This window comes from Chelonia mydas, chromosome 3, assembly GCF_015237465.2.
Source record: "Chelonia mydas isolate rCheMyd1 chromosome 3, rCheMyd1.pri.v2, whole genome shotgun sequence".
NCBI classification, from domain to species: Eukaryota; Metazoa; Chordata; order Testudines; family Cheloniidae; genus Chelonia; species Chelonia mydas.
The window spans coordinates 38,296,303-38,323,223 of NC_057851.1; the positions used below are offsets into that span (position 1 = coordinate 38,296,303).

Sequence of the window (26,921 nt, forward strand, 5' to 3'; positions counted from 1 at the left end):
ATTACCGAAGGAAATCTTGACCCCATGAAGTGTCTGTGACAGAGTTCTCATTTAGTTCAATGGAGATAAGATATCCCGCAACTGAATGTAACAGACAACCAAAGCTTGTCAGGGCAATACCAAGAACTGAAGCTGGGATGGGAAGGGAATCATATTCTGTTGAAATAAATAAATGTTCTGCTCCAGTATTGTAAGATAGAACTTGCACAGGTCTAACACTGAAGTCATATATCGTGTATATGTTGAAATTCTGTGAGTCACTGTAAGAATTCTTGCTGGGCTAGGTGGCCTAATGGCTAGGACCCCCCAAGTTGGGGCAGTGGTAGGGGAGCCCTGACCCATCCACTCCACTGGCCACTGACCCAGGACCCTAGGAAGGTCAATATGTTTGACCTCCGAGGGGCCCTCTGAGTTACCTTCCCAGGCTTACTTCCTGCCACTGCTTTCCTTCCTCAGCTTCTGGTCCAAAATCAGGGAAAAAGAAACTGAATTGTCAGCTCCAGCTAGTCTCGGCATCTAGTCTGATTCCCTCAGGGAGATATCTCCGGCGCCTTTGTCAGGAGCCTTCTGGATATGTCTGTCCCCCTCCCCAGCCTCCTCCCTTCTGAGCTGGGTTGCTGCCTTTTCAACCCTGTCTCCAGTGGAGTATGCTCTACAGGGCTGGAGGGGTAGGGCCACCTGGGTCCAGAACTGTGCTTCAACCCCCTCCAGTCCAGTGTGGGGTTTGAGTATCCCATCACAGTCACCTTGCTACATGCAACAGATGATATATAATTGTTAGGCAATCGGTGTGCTAAGACCACTGCTTTTGATGCTGATCAGTTTTATCTGGTTGTTTCCTTGCACTCCCCATCTGTCTGTTGTATCTCTTGTTGTCTCTTGTCTTACACTTACCATGTAATCTCCCCTAGGCAAAGACTGTCTTATTGTGTGTTTTTAAAGCACCTAGCAAAAGGAAGTCCTGGTCTGTGGTTGGGGTCCCTAGGCACTATGGCAATAAATAATAATATAAATAAAATAAAATGTGTTTACCATGTATGCTAGTAACTGATAATATAGCCCAGAAATATATGATTTTTTTTTGTGCACCTCATTCTCATTTTGTTACTGAACTAACATAGTAAAATAGACAGCACATTAAGCCTAATCTTTAGGACATTTCAGTGAATGTGCTTTGTTTTACCTTTATGGACCTTTACGTTCCATCTTTAATTTTTTTAAATCACTGAATTTGTTTGTTGCCACTGCTTTCCCAAGGATGTTAACTAAAATTATGTACCCTAACAGATATAGTTAAATATAAACCTGTTCTTGACAGAAGTTGGTGGAGTTAGAACAGGGATGAACAAAGCTTATTAAATATAACGTATGTAGAGGTTGTTCTGCAGTTACTGTGATTTTCTTCATGTTGTTATAAAAGATGGACCAGAAAAGGTATGTCATGTTAACAGCAAGCCAATACAGAAAAAGAACAATTCAGCCATATAAAGATGTGATAATCTAGAAAAATAGCCATGTTAGAAATGGGTTTACAGCTTGAATTGTCAATAAACAAATCATAGGTAAAGCCACATTGGTCTACTAAGGTCCATATTCCCACAAATGAGGATTCAAAATTTTAGAGAGGGGATTCCAGAGTACCAAGCTCCATTCAAGTCTTTAAGCACTGAACTTTTTTCATTGTGCATAGCTTTCTATGCATAAAACTGAATTGCTGAATTATTTGCAGTACAGAAAGGATACTCTGAAATCAAAACCTCGGTGCATAATGAATTATGTGAAAAAACTTCATGAGCTTAAATATGCCTGGTCTTCCTTTCTTATCAGCTCTCTCCTCGCTCTGATTCAAAACTAAGTCTGAAGACCTAGATTCTAGATCCAGACATTTCCCAGCTGCTCCAATCCATGGGGGGCTTCCGGTTCACTGACCCTGAACTTAGAAGAACAGCATGGACTTGTCTTGTTGGTCTCAATGTTTGACTGTGTTTGTAGCTCTTAGAAAATGTCTGTTGACTGGGAATGTGGATCCTTGATCTGGCTTTCTCTGGGGAGAGTAGCAGCAGTGTGTAGTAAGGAGAGAGCAAAAACTTTTCAGCACATAAAATTATATGTGCTAAAGTCCATCACTTTCAAGAGTCCCTTTGCCCGTGAAGCTTTTTCCTCCACAAACTCACTCATATATTATATTTTAAATGCTACAACTTTAACATTTAAAATTTTGCATGCCAGTATTTTTGACAGGGAGCTAATCACTAACGATGAAAAATACAGATTATTTTATTTTCAATATTTTTTCTAAATGTGGCCTTCGCATAAGGAATTTTAAGTAATAAAAGTGTGAAATATTAAAGACAAGATTTTTTTTTAGTTTTAGAGGATTAAAAATATCTGACATTTTTGTCCTAATTTCAAGGTTTTTTTTAAATCCTATAATGAAAAAAAATTTGAACAATCAACAAAATTAACCCGAGAATAATCGCTAGTTTTGAGGACAAAGGCATGTTTCTGTTCAAAGTTGATTTTTTTTTCTTTGGTTAGGTCATTATAATGGAACTCTAGTTGTAACTATGTGTGTGTTGTGTATTTATAATATATAGATAGATAAATATAATATTCTTCTATTTAATACTGTTCTTTGTTCTTATTTGCTATCCAACTTTTTTTTTATCAGTTTTCAGACAAATCAGTTTTATGGTTTTCATGGAGTTCATTGAAGCACCTATGCTCTATAAAGAGAAAAAATGTAGTGTAAAATAGAGAATTGGAATGTGTTGAGGCAAAAAGAGAACAGAAACAAGTATCAATCCAAACTCCATGACCTCACTGCACCTTAAGCAAGGGAGAGAGGCTGGAGAGGGGCATTGTCTGGCTTGCCTGAGGAAGGGAATACTTCATTAAGAGGTAGAGAAGCATGGATCAGAGCGGATCAGTATGGGTATGATGATTCGTCCCACCAAGGTGACCTGACCAGAAAGGAGGGGAGAGTATATAGGGGTAAGCCAGGTAGGAAAAGCCCCCTCTCGCCCACTCTCTTATGACCCAAATTCATGGGGGGTCATAAGGGAGTCAGTAATTTTGCATCCTGACATAGCATATGGGGCACCAGAATTATTCAGGGAGGATGGAGTTCACCTTTCACACTTGGGGACTGACGTTTTTGGTCAATATTATAGGAGGCATTAGATGTCTGGGAACCCAGCGGGGTATGGGGATGGGGAGGCAGCCAAGCTAATAGCTGGCACCTCCTTGTGATAAATGTCCAGTACAGGTACTCCATAGGAAAGAGATACAGTGATCAGATAAATGGATTGGTAAAAGATTTAAAGTAGGTGTTTGTTAAAGGAGTGGAAATGGGGAGTTGAACTCCCTTGACTGGCACGGCAGGGACCCAACTGCCCCACAACAATTCCTAGTCCACCTTAACCCTCATTCAGGGAGGGGCATGGCAAGATCCCAGCAGTGGGTTGGCTAGGAATCAGGATAGAAAAGGGAAGGGGGGCTAATGGACCCCCTGCCCAGAGAGATAGTGGAATGATCATAGATTTACTTGCACTGTACTCTTTTTTTTTTTTTAATCTGCTGAGTACTCCCAGACAGTTAATAATAAAGTTGTGGCCTAATTAAACATATCCAGTGTCTCCTGTCATTCTCCCAGTACAACCACGTATCTAGATAAACACTGAGCCTTTTTATGCTAGGCTTCCCAAACAGCTTTTATGGCACATGACAAATGAAGCGCAATCAATCCTGCAATTATTAATATACTAAAATCAATTAAAATAAGTGGTTCTGACAGATCGGTTTGTAAGTCTGTTGTGAACCAATGTGATGGTAGGAGCTTTCCTGATGGGAAATATCAATTGTCCAGTGTGGTACCAAAGTGATTGGACATAGGTTCGGCCTTATTTAGTAGCTTCATTAACAATATTAAGCAGGCGTAAACAGCATGTTAATGAAATCAGCAGATGATGTAAACAGCAGGGAGCACAGAAAATACAAGATATTTAAAGATTAGAAACATGGACAAAAAAGTAACATTGTATTTCAGGTGGGAAAATGGAAGGGAATCCATCTGGGATAAATTAATCCTAGGTAGGTAGGTAGGTAGGTAGATACTGGAAACGCTAATCCTGAAAGACACCTGTGGGTGATACAGGGCAGTAGTTTGCAATTCAGTATGGTAGCAAAAGGGCCTATGCAATATTTGGAAGCATGTGCAGATGGATCGTGCCACAGAGCAGGGAGGATATTGTCATCTTTTACATGAACAGGTGAATTGGAGGGAGTTCAAAGATGGGTAAATAGAATTCAGGAGTTAGGGAGATTGACTTATGAGGAAAGATTGAAAGAGCTAAATGTACATAGTTTGGTTAAGTAATCAATGGGGACAGGGGGAATAAAACAGTCTACACCCTTGAAATACTTGTAAACATTCAAGAGGTAGGTGAGTTATGCAGGGTGTGAGATGATGAATCTCTCATCAAAGAATCAGGAAAAGATTATATCAAATAAAATACAGCCAAGATACAAAACACTTCCTAGGGCAGAGGTCCCCAAACTGTGGGGCACACCCTCCTAGGGGGGCACAGAGGAACATTTGGCAGTGCATGGTGGGGCCCAGGTCAGCCCTCACAAGAAGTGGGGAGGGAGCACCACCCAGCCCTGCTCTGCCCCCAGCTCCGCCCTGGCCCTGGCCCTGGCCCTGGCCCTGGCCCTAGCCTCAGCTGCAGCTGTGTCCATGGCCCCAGCCCTCGGCCACAGCTCTGTTCCCGGCCCCAGACCTGCCTCCATTTGCGACCCCGGCCTCTTACCCCTGTCTGCAGCCCTCCCACCCCCCAGCCCTGGCTCCTGGGGCGAAGGGGGTGCAGACAGAGGTAAGGGGAGGACATGATCGTGAAAAGTTTGGGGGCCACCGTCCTAGTGCAAGGAGTTATCTGCTAATTTACAGCACAAACAGGCTACAGTACTTGAACCTGTAGGGTGCTTAGCTGCTCCTGGAAATGGTGAATGCCTTCAACTCCCACTGACATGGCTGGGAGTTGCGGGCACCTGGCATACCCTGGAGCTGCCCAGAATCTTGCAGCACTGAGCTCATGAACTGCTAGCTTCGCACTAGGTCCAGGCTTCTGCCTATTGGAGGGGAGACCTTTCCAAAGTGTTCCACTCAGTCCTCTCACTACTCTCAATCTCAGACTCAAATGAATTAAATCTCCCTTTCCACTCATCTCCTCCTCTTCCAGTAACTCATGTGTGGTAGAAAGATGCAACTCCCTGCCAACTCTGAAAGGTCATTTTCAACGTGGTATCAAACATCTTGTTAAACTCATACAAAAACATGACTTGTAACCTGTGTGACTGGGTCAAGACAGGGATCATATTCTAGCATCTGCTAGAATCACAGCTGTTGCTTCCTACTCCAGTTCTAGCTGGAAATGGGGCCCACACTGGAATTCTGGTATCTGAGGTTCAGAGTCACTTTCAAGTTCAGAGAACTTTAGGATTCAGCTCCATTTCTAGCTGCAGCCTTCTAAACTGGACTGCCTACAGATAAAACAGCGAAATAACCTTTCCGTGGTACTCTGGAATAAAATAAACAGGGTGGGTTTAATAGAGAAGTACTGGCTACTTGGTGCAGTAGCTCCAAGCAGTTTGGTACAGTTCCCACAAATGTATCAGTCATGGTGAGGAGCTCAATTCTCTAATTAAAAACAAATTTTATCAAATATTTTTCAGCTTTTTACTCTCAAATTAAAGCTTAAAAACCTCCCGGGAAGGAAAGGAGGCCAGATTGGAGGGGGAGGAGGTGAGAGGAAGGAAGTGGGTGGAGAAAACCACTATATTCCCAAGATGCAAGGAAAATGGAAAAATAGAAGAAAAAATATATTAAATCAATGTAAACTAAGAGGTAAGTTTCAGGGGTTTTTTACTTTTTATTTACACTTTGTGGGGTTATTTTTAGTGGTGCTTTTAAACATGCACACGCGCACACACAAAGTGTGGGGTATCCATTTATTATTTTACCTATTGCTGTTCTAGGCCCAGTTTATATTTCCAGTAAGACTTTTCAGGGTGTGTGTTGTGGTGAGATATCTCAACATGCTTTGTTCTTTATGTGCTAAGCCTTCTATCTCATGCTCAGTGAGCAACATGAAGTGAAGGGATATCCCATTGTGACACACACACTGTTGAGTCTTAGAGTTAAGCAATGGAAGTAGATTGTTTAGGCAGCTTTAATGGGCCTTGTTCTCCTATTGCTTATACCAGCATAATTCAATGGAGTACCAATGCATGTCAGGAAAAACTGCATGGAAATCAATAGACAAGCACTGGTGTAATTTGGAGGAGAGTCAGGCCCACTATAAGTCAAGATCTGATATGTCTTTATATAGTAATGATTTTTATTGTAAGGTGCCACAGAGATTGTATAAATCCTTTGAAGGTTTGATTAGAGACCACCAACAGCTGTGTAGTACGGTCTGGTGCATTTAAAAACTTGTTTGTTAAAATGTTTATTGTTACTCTGCCAGGAGGCTGCAAAAGCAGCAGCTGAATAAAAATATTGCTGACTAATAAGATTGTGCATGTGTTGTAAATATCACATGGGGTTGCAAGTGAAACTGAAGATTTTGTTCAAGATGAATTTAGAAAGGAAGGAAGCAGGAATCTGGAAGAAGTGGATACAAATTTTAAGTTATATACAGATGCACCAGTGTCTAGATCGGAGAAAAAACACAAACAAACAAACCCCCCAAAACAACCCTCCCCCCAACCCTGAAGTATTTAATACTTCTTAATGGATTGGGCTGGAGAACAGACCCAGGAGATTTACAGCATCTTCATATTTGAAGATGGGGAAGTGGACAGAATTGGTTTTGATCAAAATGTTTGAGGTTCACTGCATATAACATATTATTACACTCTACTGTTGCCTGCTTTCACTGCTTAGGTTTCCTTAACTTTTCAAAAAGCTTTTTTTTCCTTCCAGAATTGAGCTGGATGCTTAAATATTTCTACAGCTGCCAGTTAAATAAAAGTGTGCCTAGCAGCTGTGCCCTTCAGAATTGATACATTATGGATCAAGATTTTGAAAGCCATATATGTGTACTATTTGTACTACATATATTTTTATTCAGGCACACCCTGAACATTTAGTGATGCAGGGCCCAATCCTGCTCCGATTGAAATCAATGACAAAACTTCCATGGGCTTCAATAGGAACACCATTGGTCCCCAAGTGAATAGAAATTGAGAACTGTGATGCAGTTGAATCTGCATGATTTTTTTTGTACATAAATGTAGATAGTAACATCTTTGATCTTTAATTTCTCCCCCACTCCCTGCTGGGAAGGAGGATTGCAGGGAGAGTGGGAACAGGAACTAAGTGGCAGTGGTGTGAGGAGAGATGATTCTGGTGGTGCAAGAATATAGGAGGGGAGAGAGATGAGGGAGATCTATATGCTGGTGGGGATGGCTGAGCAGCAGGAGGCGCTGAAGAGTGGGAAGGGGCACTCAGAAAGGCAAAAGGTGCTGAGGAGTGGGAAGGGGCACTCAGAAGAGCAGGGGGTGCTGGGGAGTGGGAAGGGGCACTCAGAAGAGCAGGGGGTGCTGGGGATGGGAAGGGGCACTCAGAAGAGCTACTGGCAGGCAGCATTTGCAGCTCTGTTGGTTGAAGAGCAGAGTGACAGGTGTGTCCTTCCATCATGCGGGAGAGGCAGCTGTGTGCCATGAAGGGGGCAGTGAAGTCGGGCTGCAGTGCCCACAAGTTCAAATACATTGAGGTTCAACTTTTCAATAATGCTTAAGTTCCTATTAAAATCAATGGTAGTTTAGCATCTAAATCCCCTAGGCAGCCTTGCAAATTCCAGCCTGAAGTGACGCATTGGAAATAAAAGTTTAAGTAAAAACCATTGAAGGTCAAAATAGACAGCTGCATCCAGACTTCTCAGTCATCTATATTTTGGACCAGATGATACGTCTGGGGGGAGAAAGCAGAAGCAGACTCCGCTGGTTGGTAGGCATGAGATGCGATGTCCTGAGGTTGGGGGTTCCACGACCACCACTCCCAAGAGAAGGAGGCGGGTGGTGGTGGTTGGGGACTCTCTCCTCAGGGGGACTGAGTCATCTATCTGCCACCCTGACCGGGAAAACAGAGAAGTCTGCTGCTTGCCAGGGGCTAAGATTTGCGATGTGACGGAGAGACTGCCGAGACTCATCAAGCCCTCGGATCGCTACCCCTTCCTGCTTCTCCACGTTGGCACAATGATACTGCCAAGAATGACCTTGAGTGGATCACTGCGGACTACGTGGCTCTGGGAAGAAGGATAAAGGAGTTTGAGGCGCAAGTGGTGTTCTCGTCCATCCTCCCCGTGGAAGGAAAAGGCCGGGGTAGGGACCGTCGAATCGTGGAAGTCAACGAATGGCTATGCAGGTGGTGTCGGAGAGAAGGCTTTGGATTCTTTGACCATGGGATGGTGTTCCATGAAGGAGGAGTGCTGGACAGAGATGGGCTCCACCTAACGAAGAGAGGGAAGAGCATCTTTGCGAGCAGGCTGGCTAACCTAGTGAGGAGGGCTTTAAACTAGGTTCACCGGGGGAAGGAGACCAAAGCCCTGAGGTAAGTGGGCAAGCAGGATACCGGGAGGAAGCACAGGCAGGAACGTCTGTGAGGGAAGGGCTCCTACCTCGTACTGAGAATGAGGGGCGATCAGCAGGTTATCTCAAGTGCCTATATACAAATGCACAAAGCCTTGGAAACAAGCAGGGAGAACTGGAGGTCCTGGTGAAGGCAAGGAATTATGACGTGATTGGAATAACAGAGACTTGGTGGGATAACTCACATGACTGGAGTACTGTCATGGATGGTTATAAACTGTTCAGGAAGGACAGGCAGGGCAGAAAAGGTGGGGGAATAGCACTGTATGTACTGTGATGTAGTGGTGGGAGTCTGCTATAGACCACCGGATCAGGGGGATGAGGCTTTCTTCCGGCAACTCGCAGAAGCTACTAGATCGCCCGCCGTGGTTCTCATGGGCGACTTTAATCATCCTGATATCTGCTGGGAGAGCCCTACAGCAGTGCACAGACAATCCAGGAAGTTTTTGGAAAATGTAGGGGACAATTTCCTGGTGCAAGTGCTGGAGGAGCCAACTAGGGGGAGAGCTTTTCTTGACCTGCTGCTCACAAACCGGGAAGAATTAGTAGGGGAAGCAAAAGTGGATGGGAATCTGGGAGGCAGTGACCATGAGTTGGTCGAGTTCAGGATCCTGACACAGGGAAGAAAGGTAAGCAGCAGAATACGGACCCTGAACTTCAGGAAAGCAGACTTCGACTCCCTCAGGGAACTGATGGGTAGGATCCCCTGGGGGAATAACATGAGGGGGAAAGGAGTCCAGGAGAGCTGGCTGTATTTCAAAGAATCCCTATTGAGGTTACAGGGACAAACCATCACGATGTGTCGAAAGAATAGTAAATATGGCAGGCAACCAGCTTGGCTTAACAGTGAAATCCTTGCTGATCTTAAACATAAAAAAGAAGCTTACAAGAAGTGGAAGATTGGACAAATGACCAGGGAAGAGTATAAAAATGTTGCTCGGGCATGTAGGAATGAAATCAGGAGGGCTAAATCACACCTGGAGCTGCAGCTAGCAAGAGATGTTAAGATAACAAGAAGAGTTTCTTCAGGTATGTTGGCAACAAGAAGAAAGCCAAGGAAAGAGTGGGCCCCTTACTGAATGAGGGAGGCAACCTAGTGACAGAGGATGTGGAAAAAGCTAATGTACTCAATGCATTTTTTTGCCTCTGTCTTCACAAACAAGGTCAGCTCCCAGACTGCTGCGCTGGGCAAGGCAGCATGGGGAGTAGGTGGTCAGCCCTCTGTGGAGAAAGAAGTGGTTCGGGATTATTTAGAAAAGCTGGATGAGCACAAGTCCATGGGGCCGGATGCGTTGCATCTGAGAGTGCTAAAGGAGTTGGCGGCTGTGATCGCAGAGCCATTATCCATTATCTTTGAAAACTCATGGCGATCGGGGGAAGTCCCGGACGACTGGAAAAAGGCTAATGTAGTGCCCATCTTTAAAAAAGGGAAGAAGGAGGATCCTGGGAACTACAGGCCAGTCAGCCTCACCTCAGTCCCTGGAAAAATCATGGAGCAGGTCCTCAAGGAATCAATCCTGAAGCACTTACACGAGAGGAAAGCAATCAGGAACAGTCAGCATGGATTCACCAAGGGAAGGTCATGCCTGACTAATCTAATCGCCTTCTATGATGAGATTACTGGTTCTGTGGATGAAGGGAAAGCAGTGGATGTATTGTTTCTTGACTTTAGCAAAGCTTTTGACGCGGTCTCCCACAGTATTCTTGTCAGCAAGTTAAGGAAGTATGGGCTGGATGAATGCACTATAAGGTGGGTAGAAAGCTGGCTAGATTGTCGGGCTCAACGGGTAGTGATCAATGGCTCAATGTCTAGATGGCAGCCGGTATCAAGTGGAGTGCCCCAAGGGTCGGTCCTGGGGCTGGTTTTATTCAATATCCTTATAAATGATCTGGAGGATGGTGTGGATTGCACTCTCAGCAAATTTGCGGATGATACTAAACCAGGAGGAGTGGTAGATACGGTGCCAGGTAGGGATAGGATATAGAGGGACCTAGACAAATTGGAGGATTGGGCCAAAAGAAATCTGATGAGGTTCAACAAGGATAAGTGCAGGGTCCTGCACTTAGGATGGAAGAATCCAATGCACCGCTACAGACTAGGGACCGAATGGCTCGCAGCAGTTCTGCGGAAAAGGACCTAGAGGTGACAGTGGACGAGAAGCTGGATATGAGTCAACAGTGTGCCCTTGTTGCCAAGAAGGCCAATGGCATTTTGGGATGTATAAGCAGGGGCATAGCCAGCAGATCTATGATCGTTCCCCTCTATTCGACATTGGTGAGGCCTCATCTGGAGTACTGTGTTCAGTTTTGGGCCCCACACTACAAGAAGGATGTGGAAAAATTGGAGAGAGTCCAGCAAAGGGCAACAAAAATGATTAGGGGTCTGGAACACATGACTTATGAGGAGAGGCTGAGGGAACTGGGATTGTTTAGTCTGCAGAAGGGAAGAATGAGGGAGGATTTGATAGCTGCTTTCAACTACCTGAGAGGTGGTTCCAAAGAGGATGGTTCTCAACTATTCTCAGTGGTAGAAGATGACAGGACAAGGAGTAATGGTCTCAAGTTGCAGTGGGGGAGGTTTAGGTTGGATATTGGGAAAAACTTTTTCACTAGGAGGGTGGTGAAACACTGGAATGGTTTACCTAGGGAGGTGGTAGAATCTCCTTCCTTAGAAGTTTTTAAGGTCAGGCTTGACAAAGCCTTGGCTGGGATGATTTAATTGGGGATTGGTCCTGCTTTGAGCAGGGGGTTAGAATAGATGACCTCCTGAGGTCCCTTCCAACCCTTATATTCTATGATTCTATGATTGTTCTGTACAGAATAACAAAAGGCATTAGTCCCAAGCACCTGTAGCCTTGCCAGATATTTATAATACAGTCTCTTTAATAAATTATACATCCAGCAATTTCAGCCCAATTCCCATAGCCAGAAATATCCAGCCAGGGAATTGAACACAGATACACACATCCCATCACACATCTTCTCTTTGTTGTTCTCTCTCCTCCCTGGGAACTGATGAGTTTTGCACCATTTCCTAAGGTCAATACGTTGAGGTTATTGTAGATGAAGGTTAGAGGGCTATATTCTAAAGCTGAGGGCTATATTCTAAAGCTGAATTCCCTGCCAGCAGCTCTCCAGCGCAGGCACCTCTGCTGATTGCAGACTCCAGCAGTATGGAACTGCGAGAAAGACAGTGCCTCAAATGGGCAAGTCCCTAGCCACTGAGATTAAAAGTACACCGGGAAATCAACAGCAGCCATCCGAGATTGTGGCGCATTGGGGTTCACACCACTTACCAAGCATGCGGTGCCACCTTCAGTTTACAGATGAATTTAAAATGTAGTGCACCATGAAGCAGTCCTGTCTTGAGCAGTGGATGGTGGCAGAGAGATCCACACCTGAAAGAGATGCTTGCAACCTCCTGCCTATGACTGCTAGTAACAGCAGGTGGGAATCTAGCCAAACCCACAGCAAATCTGAACAACCACCAGCAGAGGCAGATCCAGAGTCAGGCCCACCCAAGAGATAGAAAATCATGAGTCAGACATTGAAAAACGATGAGATTGCCCCCCAAAATCATGAGTGTCTTTAGTCTGTCTTTCAACTTTTTAATGCCCTCTACTCCTCTGCCAAAGTGTGAGAGAGAATTTGGGGATGAAATGTCAACCCTTAATGCTCACAAAAATGCCCGCCTCTCCCTGGCTGCTCAGATGGAGACTCCACCTTCTTTCTCCTCCCCTCTAAGATAGGGGGACGTGCCTTAGCCAGCCAGCTGCCATCTGTGCCCCAGCCTTAGCTATACCCTGGGTGAGATGCTCAACTGCACTGGCTGGATCAGATTGAATGGAAACATACTATCTACATACGGTAGATAGTAATCTCCTAAAGCAGGGACAGTCTTTCTGTTTTTGTACACCATCCAGCAAAATGAGGCCCTGATCCTGACTGAGCCAAAAATGCTGGGGAGGCACATGCATTGCATAACTTCTCCCTTGCCTAAATCCAATAAATCCAACCCTCCTGTCCTCTTTCATTTCACCCTAGAAGTGAAATTAATCTCCTTCTCAGGCACCCATCTCTTACCTTTCACACACCCATGATGCTCAACCTACTCAATCCCCATGCCCACCACTGAGGATAGGTCATAGGTGAGTGTGAACAAGAGAGGAGGAAGTTGGAAGTAAAGATTCAGTGAAGGGGATGTCACCCTCAATGGAAGAGGAATACCTCCTACAGTTACTGCCACTCTCTGCCACAGAATGCGGACAGTAGTCAACACGTAACCAAGAGTAGGAAGGCTCACACCCACCAGTACTGAATCAAGATACAGAAAGCAACTTCTCACTTCTCATAATCCTCTGGCCCATTCCGAGATACATCCCTAGCCCAGAGTACTTCCAACCAAGGGGGGAAAAAAAACCCACACACACTCTTCCACAATTACCAGAGTGTACTGGGTGGAGTCCCTGACAGGGTATTCCTACGCTGCAGCTGCGGGTATGAATGGCAGCTTGTGTAGACATACCCATGCTAGCTGCACTCTAGCTAGCTTGCTAGAAGTAGAAGCAAGGCTTCTGAGACACGGGCTTCAGTATGGGCTGCACAAGCAAGTACTTACTCCTGTGGGTTAGGTGGGCTTGTGAAGCCTGCATACAACATCTTATATTTTATTTTTAGTGAGCTAGCTAGAGTACAGCTAGTGTGAGTATGTCTATATGAAGTGCCATTCACACCCCAGCTGCAATGTACATGTACTCTCAGTGGCAGAGGTCCCATCCACAAGGGGATCAATCTCATCCCTTTGTTGTTCCAAGAAGCTGGGACTGAACTGCACTGGTGCAGTGGCTACCAGATGCCTGTAAAATTCCTAATGCGTGAAGCACTTGTTTCTTAAGCCCCGTTATGACTATAGATGGTTGTAAAATCACTCCCCTATAGTTACAACACAGTTAATTTTTTAAAATTTATTTTTATAAACAATTATTTAAAACAAGTATTTCTATAGAGCAGAACTAGCTTAAAAATGAAAAACAGTCCAATATTCCCTTTGCAATTTTATAGATAGTGTTCAGTAAGCATTTTAGGCATGGTATGTGCATAAGTTCAATTCAGTTTCCCAGTTTAAAAATTACTCTACCTGTCAGCAAACCTAGGGGGACGTTCTGGAGTTAGGAGAAAGTGCAGCTGTCTATTTTACTTCCTGGCTAAATTTGAATGGGGGGGCGGGGGGACTGGAGAACATTTAAGTCTGTTAACAGAATAGACTGAAAAGTGACAAGGGAATTATTTGATATACATTATTGCTTTTTAAAGAATAATTGTATTTAGCAAGTCTGTTTATTAGTGATAAGTTTTAGCAGTGATTTCAGATAGGTGGCACCTATTTTCTGAACAGATTAAATTAAAAGACATTAAAACTCTGTTTTGGATAATATCTTACACACATCCGAAAAGGGTTAAATACTTAGACTTTGTCATATTAGTATTATTATTAATTATTTGTATTACCATAGCACCTGGGATCCCCACTCATGGACCAAGACCCTGTAGTGCTAGTCTCTCTACAAACAAAAAGACAGTCCCTGCCCCAAGGAGCTTACATTCTAAGGTATACATGTATGTAAAGTACCTGGCACAAATACATTGTACTGGGGCCTCTGGTTGCTACTGACATATTAACTAAGAGTGAGATTATATCCTGAACTGCATGGTCATTTAAAGGTGTAAGGTCAAGTGAGTCTCCTCCATGCCCATCTTTGGATTCCTAAGACCACTCTGGGCATGTAGGGGTAAAACAGCAATATGCACCCCTGAATTCCCCCCTGAAGCAGATGTGCAGGGTGCAGACAGACAGGCGTGGGTAGATGGAGAACCTTGGCTCTGCTCTCCAATGCTCCGGCCATCATAGCTGTGCCAGCGCAGGATTCAGGGAAGGAATCTGCTACTGGTATGAGCCAGCAGCACCTTATTACTCCCCTGGAGCAAGGAAGGAATTGTGACTTTGAGGTATGTTTCCTTTTCGGAAGAATGGCTATCCACCACCTTTTATGCGGGGGAACACAATCTACCCCAGGAAAAGGGAAACTATAAAGTGAAAGCAGAGGAAGAGAAAAATGTTTACTTTGTGAATACAACTGTTCTGCATTATTATTTAAGAGGCCTATAAATAGATTAAAGTAGTAGCCCGCCTAGGAGCTTTTTGCCCTATGATGAATTCCATAACATGTTCGCAGAAATTAGGCTCTCTTGAACAATAGCAATTATCCAAATAAACTATGCAAGGTTATGACAATAAAATAATTGATTCCTTAGTTAATGACTGTACAAAAAGAAATTGTGAACATAATCTTACTATTTTTGCATTTTCATTACCTTTACTTTTCTGGGAAATGTTTTCTTGGTTCAGTCATAAGTGGAATTTAGCACTGGTGTTTAGTTCCTATTTGGAAATCCTGAAGCTCTGTCTTACCCCTTCTACTTAGCACTTAATGTTTGTGGTTTTCATAGTAAACACACATTATGTAATATGAATTAATTTTAGTGCTATTTTACCAAAGGAGAGACAGACAGAGTTGTTAAAGGACTTGCCCCAAGCCAAGTCAATGACCGTGCACAATGATTTGAGCTCAGTGGTTCCTAATTTCAAATCCTGGGTTTAAACCACTGGACAATATCTGTCTCTCAATGAGACATCCTTGTATCTTTCCCAATGATCTATATACCTTGAACAGAAAGGTGTTACCTTTGGAATAACTTAACTGTGTTTTAATGTATATAAACCATTAATGTGATTGGAATAACAGAGACTTGGTGGGATAACTCACATGACTGGAGTACAGTCATGGATGGTTATAAACTGTTCAGGAAGGACAGGCAGGGCAGAAAAGGTGGGGGAGTAGCACTGTATGTAAGGGAGCAGTATGACTGCTCAGAGCTCCGGTACGAAACTGTGGAAAAACCTGAGTGTCTCTGGATTAAGTTTAGAAGTGTGTGCAACAAGAGTGATGTAGTGGTGGGAGTCTGCTATAGACCACCGGACCAGGGGGATGAGGTGGATGAGGCTTTCTTCCGGCAACTCACGGAAGCCACTAGATCGCATGCCCTGATTCACATGGGTGACTTTAATTTTCCTGATATCTGCTGGGAGAGCAATACAGCGGTGCATAGACAATCCAGGAAGTTTTTGGAAAGCGTAGGGGACAATTTCCTGGCGCAAGTGCTAGGGGAGCCAACTAGGGGGGGCGCTTTTCTTGACCTGCTGCTCACAAACCGGGTAGAATTAGTGGGGGAAGCAAAAGTGGATGGGAATCTGGGAGGCAGTGACCATGAGTTGGTTGAGTTCAGGATCCTGACGCAGGGAAGAAAGGTAAGCAGCAGGATACGGACCCTGGACTTCAGGAAAGCAGACTTCGACTCCCTCAGGGAACAGATGGCCAGGATCCCCTGGGGGACTAACATGAAGGGGAAGGGAGTCCAGGAGAGCTGGCTGTATTTCAAGGAATCCCTGTTGAGGTTACAGGGACAAACCATCCCGATGAGTCGAAAGAATAGTAAATATGGCAGGCGACCAGCTTGGCTTAATGGTGAAATCCTAGCGGATCTTAAACATAAAAAAGAAGCTTACAAGAAGTGGAAGGTTGGACATATGACCAGGGAAGAGTATAAAAATATTGCTCGGGCATGTAGGAAAGATATCAGGAGGGCCAAATCGCACCTGGAGTTGCAGCTAGCAAGGGATGTCAAGAGTAACAAGAAGGGTTTCTTCAGGTATGTTGGCAACAAGAAGAAAGCCAAGGAAAGTGTGGGCCCCTTACTGAATGAGGGAGGCAACCTAGTGACAGAGGATGTGGAAAAAGCTAATGTACTCAATGCTTTTTTTGCCTCTGTTTTCACTAACAAGGACAGCTCCCAGACTGCTGCGCTGGGCATCACAAAATGGGGAAGAGATGGCCAGCCCTCTGTGGAGATAGAGGTGGTTAGGGACTATTTAGAAAAGCTGGACGTGCACAAGTCCATGGGGCCGGACGAGTTGCATCCGAGAGTGCTGAAGGAATTGGCGGCTGTGATTGCAGAGCCCTTGGCCATTATCTTTGAAAACTCGTGGCGAACGGGGGAAGTCCCGGATGACTGGAAAAAGGCTAATGTAGTGCCAATCTTTAAAAAAGGGAAGAAGGAGGATCCTGGGAACTACAGGCCAGTCAGCCTCACCTCAGTCCCTGGAAAAATCATGGAGCAGGTCCTCAAAGAATCAATCCTGAAGCACTTACATGAGAGGAAAGTGATCAGGAACAGTCAGCATGGATTCACCAAGGGAAGGTCATGCCTGACTAATCTAATCGCCTTTTATGATGAGATTACTGGTTCTGTGGATGAAGGGAAAGCAGTGGATGTATTGTTTCTTGACTTTAGCAAAGCTTTTGACACGGTCTCCCACAGTATTCTTGTCAGCAAGTTAAGGAAGTATGGGCTGGATGAATGCACTATAAGGTGGGTAGAAAGCTGGCTAGATTGTCGGGCTCAACGGGTAGTGATCAATGGCTCCATGTCTAGTTGGCAGCCGGTGTCAAGTGGAGTGCCCCAGGGGTCGGTCCTGGGGCCGGTTTTGTTCAATATCTTCATAAATGATCTGGAGGATGGTGTGGATTGCACTCTCAGCAAATTTGCGGATGATACTAAACTGGGAGGAGTGGTAGATACGCTGGAGGGGAGGGATAGGATACAGAAGGACCTAGACAAATTGGAGGTTTGGGCCAAAAGAAATCTGATGAGGTTCAATAAGGATAAGTGCAGGGTCCTACACTTAGGATGGAAGAATCCAATGCACCGCTACAGACTAGGGACTGAATGGCTAGGTAGCAGTTCTGCGGAAAAGGACCTAGGGGTGACAGTGGACGAGAAGCTGGATATGAGTCAGCAGTGTGCCCTTGTTGCCAAGAAGGCCAATGGCATTTTGGGATGTATAAGTAGGGGCATAGCGAGCAGATCGAGGGACGTGATCGTTCCCCTCTATTCGACACTGGTGAGGCCTCATCTGGAGTACTGTGTCCAGTTTTGGGCCCCACACTACAAGAAGGATGTGGATAAATTGGAGAGAGTCCAGCGAAGGGCAACAAAAATGATTAGGGGTCTAGAGCACATGACTTATGAGGAGAGGCTGAGGGAGCTGGGATTGTTTAGTCTGCAGAAGAGAAGAATGAGGGGGGATTTGATAGCTGCTTTCAACTACCTGAAAGGGGGTTCCAAAGAGGATGGCTCTAGACTGTTCTCAATGGTAGCAGATGACAGAACGAGGAGTAATGGTCTCAAGTTGCAATGGGGGAGGTTTAGATTGGATATTAGGAAAAACTTTTTCACTAAGAGGGTGGTGAAACACTGGAATGCGTTACCTAGGGAGGTGGTAGAATCTCCTTCCTTAGAGGTTTTTAAGGTCAGGCTTGACAAAGCCCTGGCTGGGATGATTTAACTGGGAATTGGTCCTGCTTCGAGCAGGGGGTTGGACTAGATGACCTTCTGGGGTCCCTTCCAACCCTGATATTCTATGATTCTATGATTCTATGATTCTAAACCACTGTAACCTTAAACAACTGCAATTGAAAAAATTCTTTTATTTCTCATTGTGTCTAAAAGCACCACAAAAGTTTCCTTACGTATGAAAGTATCTAGATCTATTTCTGTATCTGTTCTTGAAAAAAAGTGAGGTTTCTATTTTGCAGACGTCATGAGATTCCACTATTAATCACATCTATTTATTTTAGTTTATATTGTGGAACATATGAGGGACTTTTCCTCTGAGATGAATTCATACACATATTGTATATGACTTACATCTCTGCTGACTGCTTGTCTTTAAAGACCTTTCATGTATAAAATTAAGCGAATTGCGTCATTTATGGCACAATGGGAAGAATACATCATAAGGAAAAAGGTGAAAGTTATTCTCTTCCATCTATTCTTCTGTTTAAGTGTATAACAATAATCTTCCTTAAAAAGGAATGAACAGAGTGGGTATGTAGGAGGGGGTGGACAAACAAATAAGACGAGATGCTGACCGCATCTCTCAAAGCCTTCACTTTGGAACACTATTCAATCTTTTTTTTCTTTCAAAGGTCTCCTCTCCAAATTAGTTTTATGGATCTTAGTCATTGCATATGATTCAGGGATATTTTAAACCAAGTAACATATAAAACTGAAAATTAGGTATAATGTAATTCTAGATTATAGCAATATTTCCTCCTTGTCTCAGGAGGATCTACGGCCATGATTTCTCAGTGGCACTGTTACAGGCTAGCAGTATTTGCTTGAAACACCCTACCAAGTCAGTAGGTACTGATACCCTGCTGTGAATGGATGACATGCCGATTCTCCCAGGAAAATGGGAACTGCTCTCTGCCTGGGGGAGGATCTGTGTTGTGGCCTGAGAGGTCTTGAAGGGGAAACTCTAGGAGTAGCTGGATCTGGGAAGAAGCCTCAAGCTGATTTTTTTAAATCTTATTGTTTTCTTTGTTAAAGCCAAACTCCTGGAAGGGGATGAGTTTGGACTTTCTGTGCAGTGTGGACTGTACAGGTAGGCAAAGTTACCTGCTCACTGGCACCTAAAGTAAATATTTTAATAGAGAAAGCTGTTCATGATCATTTTCTGCTCTTTCCATCAATAACTTCTCTCTCCACCATTTAGTATATTACAAAAATTGTCCGCACTTGCTGTAAGAGTAATTCAAAGCCCAGGTCATTCTAATGAACTACATATAGTACAATGAATAAAAATACAGTACAGTTCCTTTAATCTCTATCATCATTTAAGCAACTGCCACTGTTCTCTTCAGAATCACAGAGTAGAATACAGTAACTCCTCACTTAATGTTGTAGTTATGTTCCTGAAAAATGCGACTTTATGCGAAATGATGTTAAGCGAATCCAATTTCCCCATAAGAATTAATGTAAATGGGGGAGGTTGGTTCCAGGGAATTTTTTTTTGCAAGACAAAAGACATTATATACATATACAGTATAAGTTTTAAACAATTTTAAACAAACAGTTTAATATTGTACACCGCAATGAATGATTGTAAAGCTTGGTTGAGGTGGTGGAGTAAGAGGATAGAATATTTCTCAGGGAATGCCTTTCAGCTGAGCCCTCAAGAGTTAATACACTGTTGTTAATTTCACCTCACACCTTACAATGCAGCATGAGCTAAGGCAGGAGGGAGGAAACACAATAGACACAGGGCAGCAGCTGCAAACACTTCCCTGCAAAAACTGAACATGATGATGACCGCACGCTATCCAGCTGGAGCGCACCACTTCCTCCTCCTGACAGCACATGCATGGCTGCACAGGTGCTGACTGTCCAAAGTGCTGGGGGGGTGCGTGCATGAGTGAGAGAGAGAGAGACGGGCATTGCCTCTTTACGTACGCTGACCCCCACATCAAGTACATTGCCCTTTTAAGCAGATCAGCCAGTTCAGACAGGAAGCAACAGCTTCCTGAATCTGCTCCCCTCTTCTGTCCTCAGCACTGTCCCCTCCTCCGCTTTGTGGAGTGGGGACAGGAACAGGGGGACATCCTGACATCAGCACCCCTCTTCCCCCCCATCCTCAGCAAGCAGGAAGCCCCCTGGAGCAGCTCCAAGGCAGAGGGCAGGTCAGGAGCAGCACAGCAGTGGGGGGAGGGACAGCTGAACTGCCCTCCCCTTACAGAGAATTTAGGGGAGCTGATGGGGAGAGGGGGCTGCTGGACCCCCCCGGTTCTAATCTCCACGAGGAGGGGCTGCCCTTCCAGAGAATCCTGCAAGCAGTGGACAAAGCAGGTGGCTGCCAAACGACTTATAAGGGAGCATTGCACAACTTTAAACGAGCATGTTTGCTAATTGATCAGCAACGTAACAACGAAACAAGTTAACCGGGATGACTTTAAGTGAGGAGTTACTGTACTTAATACATTGTGCTAATAACTTGGAACCAATATATCATACCCACTGTTCCCTCCTATAAGCTGTGCGCGTGTGCGTGCACGTGCACACAGATCCTAAACACCCGTGCACATGGCGAAACACCACGTGCACAAAAATTTGCACAGAAGCACAACAATTTGCACAGAAGAAATTTTTTGTGCACACGGCCTGCCAAAAATTAGAGGGAACATTGATCACACAGAGATAAGGGGTGATAAAAGACTAAAATTTCAGTGATATTTGACTTATGCTTACACTCAGGAGTTTCTTATAAGAGATTAATAATGTATAAAATCTTTCAAGAATAATTTGAGTAGCATTTGGCTACATAAAGAGGAGCAGGAAAAAGAGGAAAATGTATAAGAACCAATATTCTGTATAAGTTCTTGGGAGAAGTATCTCGGTCGCTTTCTACTAATTTGGCTTCCTGAATGGAGAAGGGAGGTTGTATAATTCATTTTTCCCCTCACAGAAAAGTTGTTCACATGTTCAGTGGTTCCACTGGTTTGTAATGAGAATGTTGAGGATATCCTAGTATAAGCTTTAAGGAATGTTGTCATTCTGCTATGTTTAATGGCAGCTGTGTGGGGTAAAGATACAGCAATTCAAGATCTGTAGATGTGTTAAGGGAAGGGGTAAAAAACCTGTAAGATAGAATATTTGGAGGTCACACAATTTTTTAGAGACTTCATGAGTGGAAAGTTAATTGCTCTAATATCACAAGAAGAGAATTGAGGGAAGCTGTGGTTGAAATGACTTTTTACAGGATGAAAGATAATAGAAAAGGAATATTGATTTTGGTTCATTTTTAAAAGGGTTGGAGTCTTCCTCTCTTGCTTGTGTCTCTTTCACTATAACTGCTAATTTATACACTGCAATTCATGGTTTATGAATAGGCTCATTTTATTTTATTGTTTGGAGCTGGAAACATCTTTTGGTCGCTCACTTTGGGACCTATTGCCTATTGAAGACAACAGGAGTTTGTCCAAATAATCCAATAGTCACATGAATACATAAAAGGAAAGTTTATAATATGAGGGGATCATGAATTTATTGGTATTTGCAGTATCTTCAACAAAATGTGTGCTTTACATTTCACTTGGCTCAGCCAAGTCACATTATGAACACTTTGTTTTCAGATCAAAATGTATTTCAGTTCCAAGTCAAATGACAGCAATTTGTACTTTTATCTATTTTTTTAAAGAAGATACAAAGCCAAATTGTTGAAATTGCACAAACATCCATTGCACGTACAAATGAATATCTGCACATAAGAGCAGGTTTTTAAGTAAGAGGAATGTGATGGTTCTCAGCTCCCAAGATTTGCTCAACACCATGTAGTATCAAGACTTCAATGTTTAAGATCTTATTTAACCATAATAACTAGGAGATTCAAGCTGAAAGCTAAATATTGACCTTAATCACTCCGCTGTGCTTAGGTCTTGCTGAACATTTCCAAACTTTGGGACAGTTGTGTGGACTAAGATGAAATTATGGTGCTGGTTTCCAGAGATGTATCTTTATGTCCCTTCTCATTCTGGTCTTCAAGACAAGACAGCTTTTCTCATATCTCATGTGATAAGTTAACTTCTTGGAATGATGATCACTATTTTTTCCATTCTATCCATCATGAGCTTTCAGTTTTATGTCCAAACTGCAAAGATGTTTCCTCCCATATGATCAATTGCTGTTAATCCCCTTGTAACTGGATTTTGCTAGGTTAAAAAAGATATGCTCTGGAAATAAAAGCATGGAACATTCTAGTTGGGAAAGAACTAAACACATCACTGGAAGCGAAGCGGGATGGGGGGAGTGAAAGGGAAGTTGAATATGTGCTTTTTCTCATGGCTTCTAAGTGATATTTTGGCAAAAATGCTGACTCTGCAAAATTAAGAAAGCAACAAAACATTGTAGGTGAAAGAATGAGACTTGAAAGCACATTAAAAACTGTCAAAGCCAATAGTTTTGATGAAGTAATTGCTTTTAAGATTGAAATGAAATATTTGAAGCATACTCTGTCAACTGTGGTGGACCAGGACATCTGTGGTCAGATTTAGTGATTAGATCAGTGGTGGTCAGAGCAGGTGTCAGGACCCAGAGCCAAGCCGAGGGTCAGAGTCAATATTCAGAACAAGTCAGGAGGGTGGGAACCAGAAACAGGGCAGGGACCTGGAATAAGGCAGCAGGGTAGGAACCAGGAATAAGGCAGGGCTCAGGTGAGGAGGCAATGTCCAGTGTAGCAGCCAGCCAGGAATTCACTTAGGACAACTTCTGGTACCTTCTTATGGCTTAAATAGCAAGTCTGAACCAATCGGAGAGGCTGGACATCTCTCCTAATCAAGAACTTCATAGGCAGTACCTGCAGTGAGCTAGGGTCCAACACTTCCCACTCCCTGTTGATACAAGCGAGCTGCTGAGTAGTGGCTTGGGACCCCTGGACCTGGGTTCAAGGCCTGTGATCCCTCGTATCAACTTTTTAGACAAATTACTTATGGCCTTGGGTTTTGGGGGGGCTCATATTGGTTTAAAATGGCAGTAGGATGACAGCTGGGAAGAGTTATTAAAATGAGATGATAATCAGCAAACAACTTTTAATCCTGAAAAAATACAGTCTTTCTTTCCAACCTTACTGGCATTTGAATTAAAAGACTTATCAAAGTAGTTTCAAATTCAATGTGGTGAAGTATCCTCTATGGCAGAAAACACAAAGGTAGATAGATATAATAAAGAGAAAGAAAGAGTAATTGGATCTGATCACAAACACTTTCCTGTAACTTAAGCAGAGGGCTGACAAGATGTGGAATGAAGAAGGTTCATTATGCAGTGTCTGTTGCTGATCCCTCAGAGTTTGAGGATGGTTGTCCTCCAATAAAATGATAGCCGTTGTCACTGGTGGATCTGCAGGTGACTAATGAGACCTATCTGGGATCCACAGACCTTGTCACAGTTGGGGCAGACATTTCCCAATGGAAGGGGCAGATCTGGATTGTTAAATTGGGCTGCTGCATATTTTTTCCTCCTTTCCTGTTTCTCCATTTCCTGTTGTCTCTGTTCGAGCTCAAAATACTGGCATCCTTGCCACAAAGTCCTTTTCTATTTTGGTGAATCCAGGGCTTGGTTTTCCCATGAGTTTATGTCAATATTGCACTTCTTCATGTTGGCTTTGAGGGTGTCTTTGAAGTGCTTTTTTTGCCTGCCCCTTGATCGTTGGTCATGGCTTAGTTGTAAGAACATGACCTTCTTCTAGAGTTGACTTATGGGCATTCAAAGAACATGACCAGCCCAAGGAGTTGGTGGCAGATGACCATAGCTTCAATGCTAGAGGTTTTGGCTTGGGACAGAACACTAATGTTGGTCTGTCAGTCATCCCACTCGATTTGGAAGATCTTTCGGAGGCACCGTTGATGGTAGCTTTCAAGCACCTTGAGGTGTCTACTGTACATGCACAGATTTTAGCACCATACAAGACAGCAGGAATAACGACGGCCTGGTACATGAGAAGCTTGGTTTGATTCTTGATCTCCTGATCTTCAAAGAAACCTTTTCTCAAGTGTTCACAAGCTGCACTGGCGCATTGAAGGCAGTGTTGAATTTCCTTGTCGGTATCAGCTTTTTACAACAGATAGCTGCCAAGTTAAAGGAAGTGCTTGACGTTCTTCAGGATCTCTTTACTGATCTGAATTACAGGAGCCTGTTGGTGGAGTACTTTAGTTTTCTTGGTGGTAAGTGTGAGGCCAATTTGGTTGTAGGCCTCAGAGAAAGTGTCGGGGGGGGATTGGGGGTTTTTTTTTGGAAGATCTTCTGAGTGGGTGCACAGGGCACATGCAGCATAGGCACTCAGATACAACACTGATAGGCTTGTTACAGAGTGATGGAAACTAGATAGGAAAAATAGGAATAAGATTAAAATAACTCAAATCAAGGCAGATTTGTGTATGTGCTGTATGAACATGGATGCAGGAAAAAAAGAAATGATTTCAGCATTCAGTCAATCAGTGAATTTTATAGGCATTGATGCAGTTTAGTCCATCATTTTCACTTACATTGTAGAATGACATCAGAGGTTAGATTTAAAAACTTGTCATGGGATTCCAAGTGAAGAATAACCAGTAACTTTTCAAGATTCATCAAAAGCATAAAAGTTAGATATGATTAGCTTTTAGAGTGTTTATGAATAAATGGCATTTTACTAGTAGAAATTTCCAAATAGACACATAACAACTGAGTTGGTAATTGCAGAGTTTGGATGGTACTTCATGAATACTGTATTGACCTCAATACAGCACCATTGCTCTGAAATCATGACAGACTCACAGGTCCTGTAGGGGTCTTCATTCTGAAAAGATAGAGTAATAGGGCTATGTTCTCAGATGGTGTAAATGACTTACAAATGATTTCAGGGACTTGATTTCAATGACACTATGGCAGCATATACCAGCTGCAAATCTGGCCAAGATACTATTCAGGCCATCTAATTTCTCTCACTGCCTATGCAAGATTGTTCACTATGGTACACCTTTTTTAGTTTTTTATCCAGTTTTAAATGATCCAAGCATTGTAGGATTTCATGACTTCTCTATGGAGATTATTTCACAGTATAATAGACTTCAGTGCTTGGAACTACTTCCTAATAAAAAAGGAGTGAATCGAAAAAATAGCAATGAGATTGTGGGTCTTACAAAGCTTAGAGTTTATCTTGCAGGCTGACTACACTTCCATAATATTGTATCTTCATATCCAGTCTTTTTTTAAAACGAGTACAGATATTTTTATAGTAAAGTATACTTCTCATTCCTGCTTGTGAATAAGTATGAATTTCATAGTGTGGCAAGTTGCTGCCCCAACGTGCCCCCTTGTACCATTGCAGCACCTTTTGCTTCAGTTTCCCTCCATTGTCCTTCAGCCAATTCTCACTGTCACAGTGCCTCGTCCTCTGGCCAGACTACTCTGCAGGGTTCTGCTCCTTCTGGGGCCACAGAGTACTTTATTAAAGTCCAACACAAGTATATACAAAACCAAACCTTCAGCCTGACTGGGCTCAGCTGGCAGCCACCTCTTCAGAGGTGTGCCTCTGATGCTCTGTCTAGACTATTCTCCTGTCTAACCACTAGCTTTTGTACCTCAATAAGGGGCTGGCACAGTCCTCCCCTCACTCTGGTTCAGGCAGGCTACAGTTCCTCAGGGCCCATGCTCCAGTCAGGCTTGCAGCTCACCTCTGGAACAGCCTATCTGCTCATCTCTCCTGCTCAGCCTTCTTTCAGGCTGCTTCCCAGAGAGAGTGAATTTTCCGCCTCCTCTCCTCCAGGTCTCCTCCCCACAACTGGGCTCACCTAGCTCTTTATGGGGAAAATAAACCGCCCCCCCCCCTTGAGTTAGGCCTGGCCCACCTGGAGGTGCACCCATGTTGGTTAATTGGTCTCACAGGCCTGTATTAAGCCTTTCACAGCACGTGTGGGGTAAGCACCCCACCACATTTGGTTAAATTTGAAAGATACCTACTCAACCATTTGAATGCAGCAGTATGTGGTCCCTTCTTGGGACTTGTGTTCTAACATTCTGATGCATCCAAGTATCCTGACTGGTAGTTGATTGGTTGAGTATCGTATTTAGTTTATTGGTTTATGGTTGCCAAAAAGAGTCAAATCATTTTTGGTTTTCTTTTAGGACTACTTGCAATTTCCAGTTCTATAAACTATTTTATACTCTATGTCAGGCTTCTTTATGTTAAGGTTCCACATGAAGGATAATTGGTTATCAAATGTTTCTTGAAAAGTACATAACTTCTACATCATTCTCTTATCTACCATGGCAGTATTATGTTCAAAGAACTCTATTGACTTAATTATGCAAGACTTTCCTCTTATAAATTAATGTTGGCTGACTCTAATGGAATTAAGCTTTGCATGGTACTTCCTCAATAAACAATTTGTTTTCATTATGTATATACCACAATTAAGTGGTAAGCTAGCTGGCCTTTATATTTTTTCTGTATCTCTTGGGCATCTTTGATTCATGATATTGGGCTTTCAACTTTTCAGTCCCCAGGAAATGGAGATGCCATCATAGGATATAAACTGTAACAACTCACTACCCACTTCACTAATTGGAATGCATAATGAACAAATCACACTCGTAAACTGAAATGAAGAGGTAGGAGGGAAATGGAAAGTACCTCAAGGCAAGTTTCAGAGAAGCTGAATGCATATGTCCAAAATTTAGAAGGAGAAAATTACCAGTGTGAATAAGCATCAGAATACAAAGAGTGATAAAAGAAAAGAAAATTGTGAGGCTGAAAGTATTGGTGTGAAATTAAGGACCTG

The 26,921-nt window shown here is 43.4% G+C and overlaps 1 protein-coding gene across 4 annotated transcripts in view; it reads left to right on the forward strand.

The window, feature by feature from the left end:
* DLGAP2 (DLG associated protein 2) overlaps positions 1-26,921 on the forward strand; it is a 694,939-nt gene that overhangs the window by 250,679 nt on the left and 417,339 nt on the right. The gene's annotated exons all lie outside the window — the stretch shown is intronic.